Source organism: Oryctolagus cuniculus, chromosome 5, assembly GCF_964237555.1.
Source record: "Oryctolagus cuniculus chromosome 5, mOryCun1.1, whole genome shotgun sequence".
In the NCBI taxonomy this organism is placed as follows: domain Eukaryota; kingdom Metazoa; phylum Chordata; class Mammalia; order Lagomorpha; family Leporidae; genus Oryctolagus; species Oryctolagus cuniculus.
Window position 1 is genome coordinate 78,197,360 of NC_091436.1, and position 18,576 is coordinate 78,215,935.

Sequence of the window (18,576 nt, forward strand, 5' to 3'; positions counted from 1 at the left end):
CACCATGCTAAACAGGGGTAAATATGTGTATAATTTTTGGGCTTCTGCCTTGAGAAAGTAGAATTTCCAAAGCAAGCAATTCAGAAAACATGGCAAGGATTTTGAAAAGATGCTAAGAATCTAGAAAAATCTGTGGAGTAAGAAAGGATTTAGAAAAAGATGAGTTTCAGCCGGCGCCACGGCTCACTAGGCTAATCCTCCGCCTAGCGGCGCAGGCACACCGGGTTCTAGTCCCGGTTGGGGCGCCGGATTCTGTCCCGGTTGCCCCTCTTCCAGGCCAGCTCTCTGCTGTGGCCAGGGAGTGCAGTGGAGGATGGCCCAGGTGCTTGGGCCCTGCACCCCATGGGAGACCAGGAAAAGCACCTGGCTCTTGGCTCCTGCCATCGGATCACCGCGGTGCGCCAGCCACAGCGCGCCGGCCACGGCGGTCATTGGAGGGTGAACCAACGGCAAAGGAAGACCTTTCTCTCTGTCTCTCTCTCTCACTGTCCACTCTGCCTGTCAAAAAATAAAAAAAAAAATTAAAGAAAAAAGATGAGTTTCATGCAGAAAAGCATTTGAAATTTGAAATTCAAAAGTTAAGGCTATATATACAATTTATAATTAAATATTTTTTCTTAAGATTTATTTTTTTATTTATTTGTTTGAAAGTCAGGGTTAAAGAGAGAGGGAAGGACAGAGAGAGAGAGAGAGAGAGGATCTCCCATCCACTGATGGCGTCCTGATGACCATCTCCCATCCTGATGGTGTCATCTATGAGGATTGGGCCAGTGAAGCCAGGATCCAAAAGCTTTTTCCAGGTCTCTCCCATGGGTAGCAGATGCCAAACACTTGGGCCATCTTCTGATGCGTTCCCAGGCTATAGCAAAGAGATGGACCGAAAGTGCAGCATTGAGAACATGAACCGGCATGTGGGGTGCTTGTGATGCAGGCAGTGGCTTTACCCACTATACCACAACACCAGGTCCTTATGTAAATGTTTGAAATGTACTTATATTTTTCTGCCTTCACAAAAAAGTGAGGGTAGAAAAGTCTGACCAAGTTATATGTATCTATATATTATATTATCTACATCTGATAGTTTGTTATATATTTATAGTCTACCTACATTTGGCTACCCAGTATTTGCTATTTCACAGACTTTAAGAATGAGGTCATGTTCCTTCCTGTTGAAGTTTATTATATGCAGGATCTACCTTACCTTCTTTGTCAGATTTGCCTGGTCCATTTACCTTTGGGTCATGGGCTTCTGTTAAACTGAGAGAGTCTGATGCACATATGCTTCTTTCGCTTCATCTCCCAGCACATTGGCTGGCTGGACATTCCTGGGGTGAGAGACCAGCAGCAGGACAATCTTCTGAAAGTTGTATTTGGCTCAAGAAAATATAACTATTTCTTATTGTATAAAATATTTACTTTGTGGCAAAACATGGCTACGTGAACACTTTACACTTGTTATGTTTGTATCTAAAATAGGGGCAGGTGTTTGACCTGATATCAGTTGGGATGAGCACATCCCATGTGGAAGTGCCTGGTTTGGGTCCTGACTCTGCTACAGATCCCAGCTTCCAGCTAATGTACACCTTATGAGGTAGCAGTGATGATGTCTGGGTCTCTGCCAGCAACTTGGAACATCTGGATTCCTAACATCCACCGCCCTAGCCCTAACTGTTGTAGCCCTATGGAGGGTGAACCAGTGGATGGCAGTTTTCTCTCTACCTCTCTCTCTCTGTCTCTGTCTCCCTCTCTCTGTTCCTCTGCCTCTCAAATAATTTAAAAATTAAATAAATAGCAATTAATTTTTAAAAATAAGAGAATAAAGCAAAAATATTAATTTAGAAATGAAATATTTTCAAAATTAAATGTATACCTACATATATATTTTCTAATTTTAAGTAATGTCCTAATTTTGTCGTTTCTTTATATATTAGTACATTGCAAGAAATCTATATTTGAAATTAATTTGAGAATATTCTTTTATAATTATTCAAGTAAATAATGAATATAATTTAGTATAGGTGAATTAGGTCAGAGGTTATGAAGAGAAATTAATAACTTCTATGCAGATGATACTTTATAATACAGTTTATCTAGGGAATATTTCAGATTAGATGTTTTAATTGCTCTGGAGGTCTGAAACAGCATTAAAATACATTTCTTGATTATAAAGTAATTACATTTTTTCAGCACCATGGAAACACTTTACTGAAAACATCAAAATGAGAGGGAATTGAAATGTTTATAACAAGTACCCAAGTATTTCTGAATTATCAAAAGGCAATCACTGACTCCAAATAATCAACTGAAAAAATCAGAATATTTATGAATAATATAATAAATAAGTAAACAATTATTGAGATGATAGCTTTTATAAAAAACTATGTGAGGATACATATTTTATAGCAATAAAAAGATAATATGTACTAAACTATTTCAAAGACATGTTTCACTAATAAATTGAAAAGCCCTAGAGTGAAAACCAAGCCTCCACCTGCCCTGAAGCACTTGATGATGTCACGTAAACTGGAAGTGAAATTCCCTGGTTTATAGTAGCAGGAAATACATGGTTTTTATCTTGATTTTAGTATATAGATTTTATGTTTCTATCAATGGATAGCCATGGAAAAATTTAAACAGAAAATGAGTATCTGCATTTAAATGATCTTGTTGTCTATACTAGGGAAACAGAAAACAAAATTCACCTGGATGAGTGAATATAGGAATATCAAGTAAAAACCTGTCCTCAGGGGTGGGTGTGCAGTCTAACAGTTAAGATTCTGTGCCAGTTAAGAGATCCACATCCCACATCAGAGCAGAGCAGTTCTAGTCCCGGCTCTGACTCCAGATTCCAGCTTTCTGCTAAGGTAGACATTGCAAAGCAGCAGAATTGGCTCAATCAATTGAGTTCTTGCACGCATATGGGAGACCTGGATTGCTTTCCTCATTCCCAGCTTCAGCTCTGGCCAAGGCAGGCTTAACCCCTGTTGTAGTCATTTGGGGAGTGAGTCAGCAGATGGGGACTCTTTCTCTTTCTCTCTGTTTCTTAAGCATACACACACACACACATACACACACACTAACAAAACCCAATCTACTGCATTTCAGTTCCAGAAATCAAACGTAGAGCATGGGGAATATAATTAATAATAATGTATTATATATTTAATATTTGATAAGAGCACCGATCTCAAATATTCTCACCATTAAAATGGGTAAGCACATAAGTTGAGAGATATATTAGCTTGATTATGGTGATCATTTCGTAATTTATCTGTATATCAAATCTTCATATTGCACACCTTAATTATATATAATTTTCATATCTCAAGGATTCCTCACTAAACCTAAGGGAAAAAAACCTACCATAAACTCCCTTGTTCAGAAAAGTTCCAAATAATTTATGCAAATATTCTGTCCCCCAGAAATGGAACAAAATTCTCCACCACCTCTTAAGTATGGAATTTGCATTCTGACTTCCTTTAATGGAAAGAGAGAAAAAGTAAGTTTACAGTACAGAATCTTGACAAATACTGTCTAAACTAGATAACCCAGTTTATTGTCAACAGTGATCAGTCATCTTTAGAGCATGCACCTTTAATGAAATGTGATAAGAATAGTAATTTACTTCCATAGTCTTTTTTCCCAGAAGCCAATAATTCCTATGAAATCCTTAGAAAACCATCACTTACATCAACTTACACATATAGGACCAGTACTCCACCAAATTTTCAATGTTATTAAAAACAAGGAAAGGACCGAGAAACTCACACAGTGACAAAGAATAGTGATAGAGATTTAGATAAGTCGATGACAGAGTAGAATGAGAAATTCTGGTTGTAAGAAAGGAACATCTGGGTACTTGATGGAGCCATGACGTTCAGTTAACATTAATTGGAAACATGCTTTGACTTTAACCAATGCTTGTTAGTTTAGGGAAATAGGAACTCTTACAACATAGCCAATTCATGCAGTTGAAAGAAAATTGGGCAATGTATTTGAAAATAATGAACTCATTTACCTAGAATTATTCCTGATAAATGCATACCCTGACAACTTGTATGCTAAATGAATATTAAGGTGAAAAGTAGGAATATGAAGAAGTCAATTAGTGGGCCAAGCTAATTAATTTCTTATTGTTGGTCATGATAAGACAGATTGGGAAAAGGAAATAACATTAAAATGTTAAAAAAAATCAAAGTAGAATGGAAATTGATAGAAAAGAAGGAAAAATTTGGCTGAACTTATTTTATAACACACAAGTTATTTGGTAAATACTCATATACTTTTAATGGATTTCCCTTTTAAAGAAATGACTTTAAATTTAGTTATTTAATCAGAGTGTAATGTACCCATGGGTTAACATCCTCTTGGAGCAGGACTCAGCATATGCCTATGCCCACCTCTGGGATCTAATTATTAAAAGATAACCTCAGAGGTGAAGCATACTGGACTTGCTCTCTAGCCCTCAAATATACTCTAAGACTTCTGGTTCTCTGAGTACAGAGAAGAATCTCTGTCATCTTTTTCTCCCTAAATTTTAGTAAAAAGAAAATTCTAATAAAGTCTAAGGATGTTCAACAATATTTGTGCATCACTTTCTTAACTGATTGAACAACTAATTATTCTGTCCATCTCAACACATCTAATTGTTCTGTCATTCTCAAACTCTATCATACCAATGCAAATGTCTCTGTTATCTCCTTATGCAGAAAGAATGCTTCTTTTTCCCCCTGGAATTTATAGTGCTAGTCACTCAAGTTGAGGAAACTTTCAACATTGCCATTTGCTCTTTCGATTTCAATCAGTGATTCTTATTCCTGGTTACACATTAAAAAGACCAGGGAATCTTTCAGAAATAAATAAGGACACTCATAGATTAATATGGACATCCACATATTATGATTAAATTAAATTAAAATGGAGGACATCTTTTTATTATTTAAAGATTATCGATGAGGCAGGTGTTTAGCATAGCAGTTAAAATGCTGCTTAGGACACCCCAACCCCTTTTTGGATTGTCTGGTTTCAAGTCCTGACTCTACTTCTGATTCAAGATTCATGCTGGTTTACACATTAGTAAGTAACAGGTGACAGGTTAAGTACTTGGGTAGTGCCACCCATACTGAAGATCCATATTCAGATTTTGGCTCTGGCTTTGGCTTACTACAGCCTCCTGGCTGTTGGGAGGATTTGAAGAATGAACAAGTGGATTGCAGCTCTCTCTCACTCTTTCTCTCTCTTTCCATAGCTATAAATTAATAAATAAATACATAACAATTGCTCAAGAGTTGCTAATACACAGAATTTAAAATGATTGTTATAGATTCTAGTGAAGGAATAGAGGCAGTAAGTCTTGACTCTCTGGTCTGTTGTTCACTCTCTATTGTTTCTCTGCTGTCAAGACTTCTTTTAACTCAGTCTTTTCATCCCTTTTGAATTTCAGTAACATTGCAGCAACATTTCTACACAAGACACAATTATTTATTTCTTATCTTTGTTCTATATCTCTACGACTTTTTTTTTTTTCTTCTGGGAGCATGTGGGATTGAGTGCAGTCCTCTGAAGACCAGGCAAAACTATCAAGACTGGCAAGTACCTTGAATGTATCAAAACATTTTCCCCATCTCTCTCCATATAGATACTGAATAAATATCTCATTACCTTAAGAATTTATAAGACAATTTTAGGATGATGTTTCTTAAATTTTCTCAACATTGTGGACATGTATAATGGGGCATGTACCTATTTCCCACTATAAACTTTCATTTTAGTGTAGTATCTCTTCAATTTTGATGTGAAGAATAGCTGACATTAATTACCTCTGAATCTTAAGATGTATACTTAGTACCATGATGGTCTCTGAAATGTCTTTATTCACTTGTTTACATCATAAGTTTAACAACTTGGACCTCATGGTGAGTTGTACTGTTGACTTTTCTTGACAATTATTTAATCATAGAAGCAGCTGGATACCACATCTGAATTCAAAGTCCCTAGTGATACATCTCTGAATAGAACATGAACATTGCTGGATGTGTTTTGGTCAGCTGTACTATCATGCAGACCCCGGCTAGAGATTGATTTTAGCCATTGTTTGAGGAAAGGGAGAAATAAGAATAGGATTATGAAGAATAGAGTAGGAAAACTGATGATTTCATCGTGAATGAGGATCCTCAAGTTGAGTGTGGGATGAAGTACATTAAATGATTTATCATATAACAAATCTTCCTAATTTTTTTAAAGATAAATTTAACTGTTTGAAAATCAGAGCTAATGAGAGAGGAGGAGAGAGAGAGAGAGAGACAGAGAGAGAGAAAGAGAAAGAGAGAGAAAATTCCATCTGCTGTGCTGGTTCACTCTCCAGATGGGCACTACAGCCAGGATTGTACCAGGCTGAAACTAGGAGTCAGGAGCCTTTTCCTGGTCTCCCACACACAAGTATTTGGCCCATATACTGCTGCTTTCCCAGGCACATTAGCAGAGAAGTGGATCAGAAGTGGAGCAGCTGTGATGTGAACCAGTGCCCATATGGGATACCAGCATTGTAGGTGGCAGTTTCACCTACTACACCACAATGCTAGACCTGTAATCATCCTAAAATAAGAATTAAGCAATTTGATCAGTGCTGACACATTATGGATGCCCTTGCAATGGGAAAATATTTGACTGGTTATATCCAGCACTACATTGGTGTGGAATGTATTTTCTCTTCATGACATTCACACACCATCAAGTCTTCAACTTTCAAAGCTCTTTGGAAAGTAGGTTGTCAACAAGCACAGTAGGACAAGGAGACAAATGGTGGAGAAAGAGAGGGGAAAAAATTGGGGTTCAGATCTTTAGGCAATGAGTGAATGATCTCTTGTCATATATTTTCTTCCTTCTTTCTGCTTCTCAACTGTACTTTAATTTAAGCTGTGGTTGGCACCAGTGAAAAATCAAAGAATTTGCTTAGGATGCATCTTTCTCAAAAAGAGAGAATGAAAGACCTTATGACATATTATTTATCTGGGTCATGATCAGACATGCCATTCAAAATTTTGGAAGTTTCTGAAATTGGAAAATGATGTAATGAAAATCTATGAACTGTACCATCAAATTACTAGAAGAAAACATTGAGGAAACTGCAAGACATTGGCATGAGCAAAGACTTCTTGGAAAAGACCCCAGAAGCATAGGCAATCAAAACCAAAATAGACAAATGGAATTACATCAAGCTGAGAAGCGTCTGCCCTGCAAAGGAATCACTCAATAAAGAGAAGAGGCAAACAGTATGGGAGAAAATATTTGTAATCTATTCAACTGATAAATGATTAGTACCCAGGATCGCCAGAGATCAAGAAATTCAACAAGAATAAAACAAATAATCCAGTTAAGAAACGGGCAAATGGCATGAACAGATATTTTTCAAAGCATGAAATTTAAATGGCCAACAGATGCAAGAAAAAAGCTCAGTATCACTAGCCATTAGGAAAATGCAAATCAGAACCACAATGAGGCTTTACCTCACCCCAGTTAGAATGGCTCTCATCCAATAATCAGCAAACAGTAAATAATGGTAAGGATGTGGGAAAAAGGTACCCTAATGCACTGTTGGTGGGACTGTAAACTAGTTTAACCACTATGGATACAGTATGAAGAATTCTCAGAAATCTAATAATAGATCTACTGTATGACCTAACATCCCACTTCTGGGAATTTACCCAAGGGAAATGAAATCATTATATGAAAGAATGATTTATACCCCCATATTTGTAGCAGCTCAACTCACAGCATAAGCTAAGGAATCAACACAGATGAGATCAACTGATGATTCAATGAATTAAAATATGTGGTATGTATGTACCATGGAATACCACACAGCCATAAAAATGCATGAAATCCTATTCCCGCCTTTTGCTACAAAATGGATGCAACTGTAAACCATTATGCTTAGTGAAATAAGTCAGTCTCAAAAAGACAAATTTTCCCTGATTTGTGGTAGCTAATATACTAAGTGCAAAAATGTAATGTATATGAGAAATTGACATTTTGAGATTTGATTATTGTTTACAGACCTTGTTTATACTCTCAAGGAATAGTGGTTTTACTATATATGTACTCCTTGTTGAAGCCTTAATTTAGTGGAAGGTTAAGTTTGTGATTATAAAATAAACTGAGGAGTCGGCGCTGTGGCTCAGTGGGTTAAAGCCCTGGCCTGAAGTGCCGGTATCCCATATGGGCACTGGTTCTAGTCCAGGCTGCTCTTCTTCCGATCCAGCTTCCTGCTATGGCCTGGGAAAATAATAGAAGATGGCCCAAGTCCTTGGACCCCTGCACCCATGTGGGAGACCCAGAAGAAGCTCCTGGCTCCTGGCTTCAGATTGGTGCAGCTCCCGCTGTTGCAGCCATCTGGGAAATGAATCAGCAGATGGAAGACCTCTCTCTGTCTTTACCTCTCTCTGTAATTCTGTCTTAAAAAATAAACTGAAAGGATTCATTGTAAACATTAAAAGAAAAAAAATAAGAAAGGAATGGAGGTGAGGACATGGGCAGGAGGGAAGTTAGGGTGGGAAGTATCATTAAGCACTTAAATCTGTATATATGAATCAATTGTATAAAATTTGTTCACCTATATAAGTAAAAAAATTAAAAAAGAAAATATTTGAAGAATACAACATCTTCACAGCAACCTGTTAAGTCATTGATTGATTACAATTGCAACTAGGAAAGTAGTCAAGAAACTGCAACTTCAGTCTAAGCAGAAGAAGATTACCAGAAATTAGGTTAGGGTTTAAGTACATGTGAGAGATAATTCAGCATTAAGAGACAGTGAGAAGGAGAAGGAAGAAGTGTTAGAGCATAGGTGGGAGAGAGGGTGAGGAGGAAGTGTCACTATGTCCCTAAATCTGTATAAATGAAATACATGAAACTTATATAACCTAAAAATTTCAAAATAAAATAAAAAAGAGATAACTGATTGATGAAATCCCAAAAGAGGAAACAAAGAAAAGATTTAAAGTGATATTTATATGGAGACAAGCTAAAAAATGTGACAAAATAACCAAAACATCTCCAGACTGTTTAAGTGATTCCATTGTGGTAAATTTAATTATTGCAAGACCTCAGTTTCTATGAGAACCTAGGAACTGTCTTTCTGCTGGTACCCAGCCTCTTTGACTACATAACCCACAAGTCCTCTCTCATTTAAATATTACATCTGCCACACTAAAACTGGAGGCCATGCAATGTATGTAATTCAAACAAATGAAAAATATCCACCCAGAGAAATCCATGGGACTATTTTCTTCTCTCTCTCTCTCTTTTACTTTTAAGCTCAGTTAATAAGCAAGATTTTTTTTCTCCTTTGAGTCATGGCCTTTTATCTTCTCTTAGATTCACTGTAGTATTTTTTTCCTTCCTGCTGAAAAAGTGGTACAGAATACAGATGAGATAATGCTCATTTTAAAACTGCTCTTTTTTTGAGCATAGAAAACCTGATCTACATTTTTCCCAGTGTTATCTAAAAGATTTGTTAAGGGACTTAAAGGGAGACTTAGACCCCAATACAATAGTACTGGGGGACTTCAATACTCCACTCTCAGAAATAGACAGATCAACAGGACAGAAGATCAACAAGGAGACAGTAGATTTAAACGACGCTATAGCCCAAATGGATCTAACAGATATATACAGAACTTTCAATCCTACAGCTAAAGATTTTACATTCTTCTCAGCAGTACATGGAACCTTCTCTAGGATTGACCACATACTAGGCCATAAAGCAAGTCTCAGCAAATTCAAAAGAATTAGAATCATACCATGCAGCTTCTCAGACCATAAAGGAATGAAGTTGGAAATTAGCAACTCAGGAATCCCTAGAGCATACGCAAACACATGGAGATTGAACAACATGCTCCTGAATGAACAATGGGTCATAGTAGAAATTAAAAGAGAAATCAAAAATTTTCTGGAAGTAAATGAGGATAACAGCACAACATACTAAAACTTATGGGATGCAGGAAAAGCAGTGTTAAGAGGAAAGTTTATATCAATAGGTGCCTACATCAAGAAACTGGAAAGGCACCAAATAGATGAGCTTTCAATTCACTTCAAGGATCTAGAAAACCTACAGCAAACCAGACCCAAATCTAGTAGGAGAAGAGAAATAATTAAAATCAGAGAAGAAATCAACAGGATTGAATCAAAAAAAAAAAAAAAACATTACAAAAAATCAGCGAAACGATGAGCTGGTTTTTTGAAAAAAATAAACAAAATTGACACCCCATTGGCCCAACTAACTAAAAAAAGAAGAGAAAAGACACAAATCAATAAAATCAGAGATGAAAAAGTAACGTAACAACAGACACCACAGAAATGAAAAGAATCATCAGAAATTACTACAAGGACTTGTGTGCCAGCAAAAAGGGAAACCTATCAGAAATGGATAGATTCCTGGACACATGCAACCTGCCTAAATTGAACCAGGAAGACATCGAAAACCTAAACAGACCCATAACTGAGACAGAAATTGATACAGTAATAAAGGCCCTCCCAACAAAAAAAAAAGCCCAGGACCAGATGGATTCACTGCTGAATTCTACCAGACATTTAAAGAAGAACTAACTCCATTTCTTCTCAAACTATTCAGAACAATCAAAAAAGAGGGAGTCCTCCCAAATTCTTTCTATGAAGCCAGCATCACCTTAATTCCTAAGCTGGAAAAAGATGCAGCATTGAAAGAGAATTGCAGACCAATATCCCTAATGAACATAGATGCAAAAATCCTCAATAAAATTCTGGCCAATAGAATGCAACAACACATCAGAAAGATCATTCACCCAGACCAAGTGGGATTCATCCCTGGTATGCAGGGATGGTTCAACATTCGCAAATCAATCAATGTGATTCACCACATTAACAGACTGCAGAAGAAAAACCATATGATTATCTCAATTGATGCAGAGAAAGCATTTGATAAAATACAACACCCGTTCATGATGAAAACTCTAAGGAAACTGGGTTTGGAAGGAACATTCCTCAACACAATCAAAGCAATCTATGAAAAACCCACAGCCAACATCCTATTGAATGGGGAAAAGTTGGAAGCATTTCCACTGAGATCTGGTACGAGACAGGGATGCCCACTCTCACCACTGCTATTCAATATAGTTCTGGAAGTTCTAGCCAGAGCTATTAGGCAAGAAAAAGAAATTAAAGGGATACAAATTGGGAAGGAAGAACTCAAACTATCCCTCTTTGCAGATGATATGATTCTTTATTTAGGGGACCCAAAGAACTCTACTAAGAGACTGTTGGAACTCATAGAAGATTTTGGCAAAGTAGCAGGGTATGAAATCAATGCACAAAAATCAACAGCCTTTGTATACACAGACAATGCCACAGCTGAGGAAGAACTTCTAAGATCAATCCCATTCACAATAGCTACAAAACAATCAAATACCTTGGAATAAACTTAACCAAGGACGTTCAATATCTCTACGATGAAAATTACAAAACCGTAAAGAAAGAAATAGAAGATGATACCAAGAAATGGAAAAAGCTTCCATGCTCATGGATTGGAAGAATCAATATCGACTTCAACTATTTTTCAAAATCCATATCAAATCGATGGGTGAAGATGCTTTTGTTAACAGTCTCATTTAGAAACTGCAAAGATGTTTATCAATTTTTAATTGGTTTGAGAGATTTGCAATTATCTATCACTTTTGTCTAATTTAAAATATACTTAGAGCGCCAGCCTTGTGGCACAGCAGATAAAGCTACCACTTGCAATGTTGGCATACAGTATGGGCACTGTTTCAAGACCCAGCTGGTTCTCTTCCAGTCCAGCTCCTTGCTAACATTCCTGGGAAAGCAGTGGAAGATGGCCCAAGTGCTAGGGACCCTGCACCAGTGAGGGAGACTTGTAAGAAGCTCCTGGTTCCTGGCTTCAACCTGGCCCAGCCCTAGACATTGCTACCATTTGGGGAATAAACCAGTAGATGGAAGATATCTTTCTCTCTCTCTCTCTCTCTCTCTCTTTCTCTTTCTCTTTCTCTTTCTCTTTCTCTTTCTCTTTCTCTCTGTAACTGTGCCTTTTGAGTAAATACAAATAAGTATTCTTAAAAAATACACTTATAATTGAAAAGAGAAAAGAAAAATTCACAAAGAATATTTTGATAGTACTGGCCATTTTACTGTCTGAAATCTCTCTAGTGTCTATAAGAACTGACAGAGGCAGCATAGTAGGCTTGTGTTGACTCCACTGTGAGAAACACAGTGGGAAAAATGCAGTGAGGGTTGGGGCTGGAGTTGTGGCACAGTGTGGTAAACAGCTGCTTGGGAAACCTGCAACTCAGAGTGCTAGTTCAAGTCCATGGAGGATCCACTTTGTTCTAACTTCCTGCTAACATGCCTGGGAAACAGCAAATGAGGGCTCAAGTACTTGTGTCCCTGCCATTCATGTAGGAGACGTGGATGGGGTTCCCAGTTCCTGGCTTGAGCCTAGCTGTTGGTGGCCATTTGGGGACTGAAGCATCAGATGAAAGACCTCTCTCTCTCTCTCTCTCTCTCTCTCTCTCTCTCTCTCTGTTTTAATCTTTCTAATAAACACATACATAAATCTAAAAAAGAGAGAAACACAACAAGGCTGTTTGCATTAATCTAAGGAAATAGCAATCAGACAGTAAAGTGGGAGCCAGTCATAGGTTAAAACTGATTACACAAAAACAGATGTGGCAGGAATTAACCTCAGCCACTAACATATTTGTTAATAGGAGTTCTAGTAAAACAGTAGATGTGGAACAGCCAGTTGCTAATTTTTTGAATTCTTTGTAGTACCTAATCATACTATCTGCTGTTTAGAACCTTTAAATATAAATAAGCACTTAAATAAAATTTACCAATTTATTCTTGATTATTAAGCTTATGTTCCTGGTCAGCTTATGACACGTGCACATGAACACACACACACACACACACACAAATGCGCATGCATGCATGCATACCCCATTGGGTAAAGTCAACCATGAATTCAGGGAGGAAGATATGACAGAACACACTTGTGTCTGGGACTTTGGCCAAGGAATTCATGTTAAAAAGAGCTTAGGAGATACTAATTGCAGTTTTAACCTACTTTACAACCTTTTTGAGTCATTTATACTTTCAATTCTCATTTATGGGATAGCATAATAGTAGCTCAATATCTGTATATTTCTAAGTAATAACAAGAAATATTATATGCACATATATATGATTTATGTAAACTTTTCATTTATTTATTCAGTCATTCAACAAGTATTACATGCAAACTCTTTATGAGGCACTAAAGAAAAAAATGAGTAAGATGTTCTCCCAGCCAACAAAATACTTTAATTCCAGTGGGAAAAGTGTACAATGAATGCTTCAATTCTAGTGGAAGAATTTTCACTGTAGACTTAATCCAGTCTTAAAGGATTAATTTTTTCAAATATGTCTACATATAGCCCTGTAATTTTTTTCCTAATGTGCTTCTAATCATTTTTAATTGAGCACTGAGCTTGCAGGTGTCAATTTAAATGATGAATGTTGCCAAAGTGGAGAGTATCTTTCAAGGAGAAAATTATCCTGAAAAAATTGTACCTTGTTGCTGAGAACATATTATGGGAAATCTGACGGTCCACGTAACTCTGTTAATATTCCATAACAGAATAGAACAATAGATTGTCACACCTAGAAGGAAATTCATAAATTTATTAATTCAATTTACTTATTTCATAGAAGAAAAAAGTTAGATTCAGAGGATTATGTTTTCTCAGCCAGAACCATAGAAATTGTTAGTGACATATATTCACACATAAAGGTAAATATAATTTACATATCATAATAATCTCAAAAAGATTGAATGATTAGAAATTGATTTAAAAGTGAATGAATTAATAGAATTAAATTGATAGCTTATTTACATAGGAAGATTCCATATTTGTTGAGTTCCTAAATATAAATATTCTACTTTTCTTGGATTTGGAGGCTAACCAAACAAAAACAGTTAAATAAGCTTAAAATATTTTATGAAAGAGTAATTATAACCATGAAGATTTGTTTTCTCTTATAAATTTTATAAATCCATTTTTGGCAAAATGAATTTGCACTGAAACAAAGACTTAAGGTCACTAATGGAGACTCAATGACCTTTGGGCCACATAACGTGGAGTATTCATTAAATGAAGAAATCAATCACTTGACATTTAAAATAACCACTTTTTATCTACTTAGCAACAGGTAGCATTTACTAGACTCTAGACACAAGACTGAACACCTTGAAAATACTATATCCCATTAAACCTACAACAAAATTGTGTCTCAAGCTAATTTTTAAAGATCTGTACATAATCAATCTGACCCTAAACAACTATAAGTGGAGAAAGGGGATAGGTAAGGGGAAAGTAAAACTTTTAAGTATATAAAGCAATTGATTCCTTATCCCATCCCCCATGAATATTTGGATTTTGGAGAGTACTATTGTATGTATATACAGGGTATAGGGCAAAAGGTGGGTGGATGTGACTCAATAGTACAGAGTATATATGCACAAACAACACATTTTGTATCATGCTACCCCATTGGTTCTCTTTATGCATTAAGATAACAAAATTTATTATTTATTTGACAGGTAGAGTTACAGACAGTGAGAGAGAGAGAGACCGAGAGAAAGGTCTTCCTTCTGTTGGTTCACTCCCCAAAGGCTGAAGCACTTCCTCCTGGTCTCCCATGGGGTGCAGGGCCCAAGCACTTGGGCCTTCCTCCACTGCACTCCCGAGCCACAGAAGAGAGCCGGACTGGAAGAGGAGCAACTGGGACTAGAACCCGGCGCCCATATGAATGCAGGCACAGCAGGAGGAGGATTAACCAAGTGAGCCATGGCACCAGCCCCAAGATAATCAAATTTATTCTTCTTAACATCTGATTCTACAGTCACCATGGAAATAGCTCTGAAAATAATTTGCCCAAAATGTTCTCAAATAATTTTTATATGTAATTTTTATGTAAAGACATAAGTTGAGACTTATTCATGCATCAATCTTCCCATTAGAAAAGAAAATATTTGTTTACAATTCTAAAGGCAGAAAGACAGAGAAAGGAGAGAGAGAGAGAGAGAGGGAGAGAGAGAGAGAGAGAGAAACTCTTCCATCTACTCTTTCTTTTCCAATAACTGCAACAACCAGGTCTGGGCCAGCAACCAGGCACTTAATGCCATTTTCCCACATGCTTGGTAGGCACCCAAACACTTGAGCCGTCATCTGCTGTCTTCCCAAGTTTATTAACAGGAAGCTAGATCAGAAGCCCAGCAGCCTGGAATTAAACCCTCACTGCAATATAGGAAGCTGTTGCCACAAGCAGTGGCTTAACCAGCTGCACCACCACACCAGCCTCAGCCTTTTCATTTTTCTGTGATTCTTTTTTAATTTACTTATTTTCATTTTATTTGAAAGATGCACACACATGGATACAGTCACATTGAGACAGAATGAAAGAGAAAATTTTCCATCTGCTGGTTAACTCCCCCAAATGTCTACAACAGTTAGTGCTGGTTTAGGATTGAACCTGGAGCCCAGAACTCAAACCAGGCCTCCCACATGGGTGCCAAGGATCCAATTACTTGATTCATCATCTGCTACCTCCCAGGGTGTGGCTTAGCAGTAAATGCAAGCAGAGGAGCTGGAACTGAAGCCAAGTATTTTAATATGGAATGCAGGCATACCAGGTGACATATTAACCACTGTTTCAAGCACCTATTCCTGTGGCATTCTTTGATTCCTTAAAACAACAACAACATCAAAGCCATTTTCTGACTGTGGAGTCCCCAGGAACTCTCTGATGTCTGTGGCACAGACTTGCAAATAGGTGGTGCACTACACACAAAGCAGGCTTGCATGATAGGGGAGGCAGGCTGGCTAATAAAAAAAACAAGTAACATTAGCTGAGTATTGTAAGGACATTTTATTAGGAATAGAGGCAGAAATAGAGAGAAATCCAAAGTCAGGGAATTTTGTGCAGTAGAGCTAATATTTGTGCTGAACTTGAAAGGATCGCAAAGTTTGTCAGAAGGACCCTTTGGAGAAGGTATTCCAGTTAGAGAAGTGTTATGTGAAGGAATGAATTCCTGAGTGAGCAGAAATTACAAATATTACAGTTTTTCCGGAGGATCATTTGTGATTTGGTAAGCATATTAGGCCCATAGTAGCTTGAAAATTTGGTGATAGCAACCAAATCATGTCTTTGCACCTAAAAGCAGTAATTCAGTCCCTACACCATCGTAGCCACCAGCAGAACAGCATCCTGTGAGGCTTTGCCTGGGCATCAGCTGGTGCCTACAGATAAATCCAGTTTGAATTTCTTCCCAAATGCTGCAAGAGCCGACACTTTCAAATTACAGATAGCGAAATAGGAGTCCTCTTCTAAAAGAAGAATGAAAAATACTCTCCTTTCAAAATTGCTAAAAATATATTGATTGAGACAACCATGACTACTTTTTATATCTTTTGTGATTTTTAGGTAGGAAAGTTAGTAACGTAAGTTACTATGTTTTTTTTTTTTTTTTCAGATTGTTTAGCCTTTCACATTCTCACTCCCTTTCCTTCTTCCTCTTCCTCTGCCTCCTCCCCCTCCTCTATCTCTCTCCCCCACTTCTCACACACATCCACACACACAATTTCTAGGTTATATGACCTCCCAAGGCATACCAACTGTTTGTTCATGTCTTAGGAAAAAAAATGGAAATGACTATGGGCAATGCGGAGCTGTGGTGTTGAAAGATGGAGCACAAAGAAGAAATTTTAGTCTTGCTTTAAAGGCATTTGACTGAGATTCACACAAATATAGTTTCATTTTATACTCCAGTGATTCTCAGAGAGGGCTAAGTAGTAGACTACATGAATCACAAATACCAGCCTGTCCTTTTTCTTGTTCCTTTTTTTTTGCATGACACCATGAAATCTTTGCATAATAAACACATAATAAATTTAAAACTAATTTTGCTTGTAGGAAACAAACATCACTAAAATATCTGGATGCAATTAAATCATTAAATGCGTAGAAAGCAAAGGGCTATCAAATTTATGTGGACAGCTCTTTCTAAGTACTGCTATTTAATTCCCTTTTCTACACGTTCATTCATTTTCTCAGCTGCTCTTGCTTTCTTGCAAGTGGCAAAAGTGTTTTTTTAAAGCTAAGGTTAATCTTAATTTTGAGAAAACTTTACTTATAATTTTAAAAATAACTATAACTCTTGCTATAATTTCATTTGACTTGGTCAACACAGTAGAACAGTAGAATTTTAGTTTGCCAATTTTATAAGTTTATTTGAAAGGCAGAGTGATACACACACACACACGCGCATCTCTAGAGAGAGAGAGCACTCTTCCATCTACCCGAACACCCTCCACAGCAGGGCTTACCAGGCAGGTGTCAGAAGACCAGAACTCTCACAGGGTGACAAGAATCCAAGCACTTTAGTACTTTAGCCATCATCTGCTGCCTCCCAAGGTGACTGTTAGTAGGAAACAATATTGGACGCAGAGTCAAGGCTGGAACCCGCATGCTCAGATGTGGGATGCAGGCATCCAAAGCATCAGTGAAACCTGTTTATGTCACAATGTCCAACCTAGTGTTCCAATTTTAGAACTTCATTATTGTATTAGAAACTGGTGACTTTCAGGCCAGAAACGAAAATATTTAATTAATCATGTCCTCTTCATCATTATTGACACAAATGTTCATGACTGCATTTGACCTGGTCATGGAAATATATGTACCTTTGCACATGTACATATTAAATAATATATATTTTGTGATTTATGATACTAATTTTGTGATATTCTTCTGAAAAGAATAAATTTGAAACACAGTATTAATTCCAAATAAATAGATATAAAATATGTTCTGAATTCACTGATTTATTATTCCACAAAATTTATCAACAACATTCAGCAATAATAAATTTTCTTTAAAAAAGATTGTATTTATTTATTTAAAATTCAGGGTTACAGAGAGTGAGGTAGATAAAGAGACAGAGAGAGGCATTCCATCTACTGTTTCACTCCCCAGATGGCCACAATGGTAAGAGGTGGATCAGACTGAAACCAGGAGCCAGGAGCTTCTTCCAGGTTTTCCACGTGGATGGCAGGGGCCCAAGCACTTGGACCATCATCTGTTACTTTTCCCTGACTACCACCCAGAACAGAAACTGGTGCCTACATGGAATGCTGGCATTGTAAGTGGCGGCTTTATCTGCTGTGCCACAATACCAGCTCCAATGATAAATTCTTGATTATCTGAGGTCTTTTTCTCCTCCCAGTTTGTGAGTTCTCTGAAAACAACACCCAGTCTCACTTGCACAATTAATGAACCTAAAAATTGAGAGGGAAAATGAGTTAAGAATTATTGCTTCATTATGAAAACAAATATATAAAGGGATTTCAACAAAGTAATTTTTTTACAAATCAATTCTTCACTTTCTACAAATGTTTAATTTTTTATCTATATAAATGCAACAGATTTCATGTATTTTATAAACACAGTTTTCAGAGCATAATGATACTTCCCACCTCACTTGGC

The 18,576-nt window shown here is 37.0% G+C and overlaps 1 long non-coding RNA gene across 2 annotated transcripts in view; it reads right to left on the bottom strand.

Annotated features, from left to right (window-relative positions):
* LOC103349819 (uncharacterized) overlaps nt 1-17,599 on the bottom strand; it is a 43,130-nt gene extending 25,531 nt beyond the window's left edge. Inside the window, exons 1-4 of one of the 2 annotated variants that reach the window (XR_007922879.2) lie at nt 17,418-17,599; nt 13,603-13,692; nt 3,364-3,477; nt 1,202-1,325 (exon numbers count right to left, since the gene is read on the bottom strand). This is a non-coding gene — a long non-coding RNA (uncharacterized lncRNA). The remainder of the gene's footprint in view (nt 1-1,201; nt 1,326-3,363; nt 3,478-13,602; nt 13,693-17,417) is intronic. The other variant, XR_011388966.1, reaches the window with a different exon arrangement.
* Between the last annotated feature and the right edge of the window lie 977 nt (nt 17,600-18,576).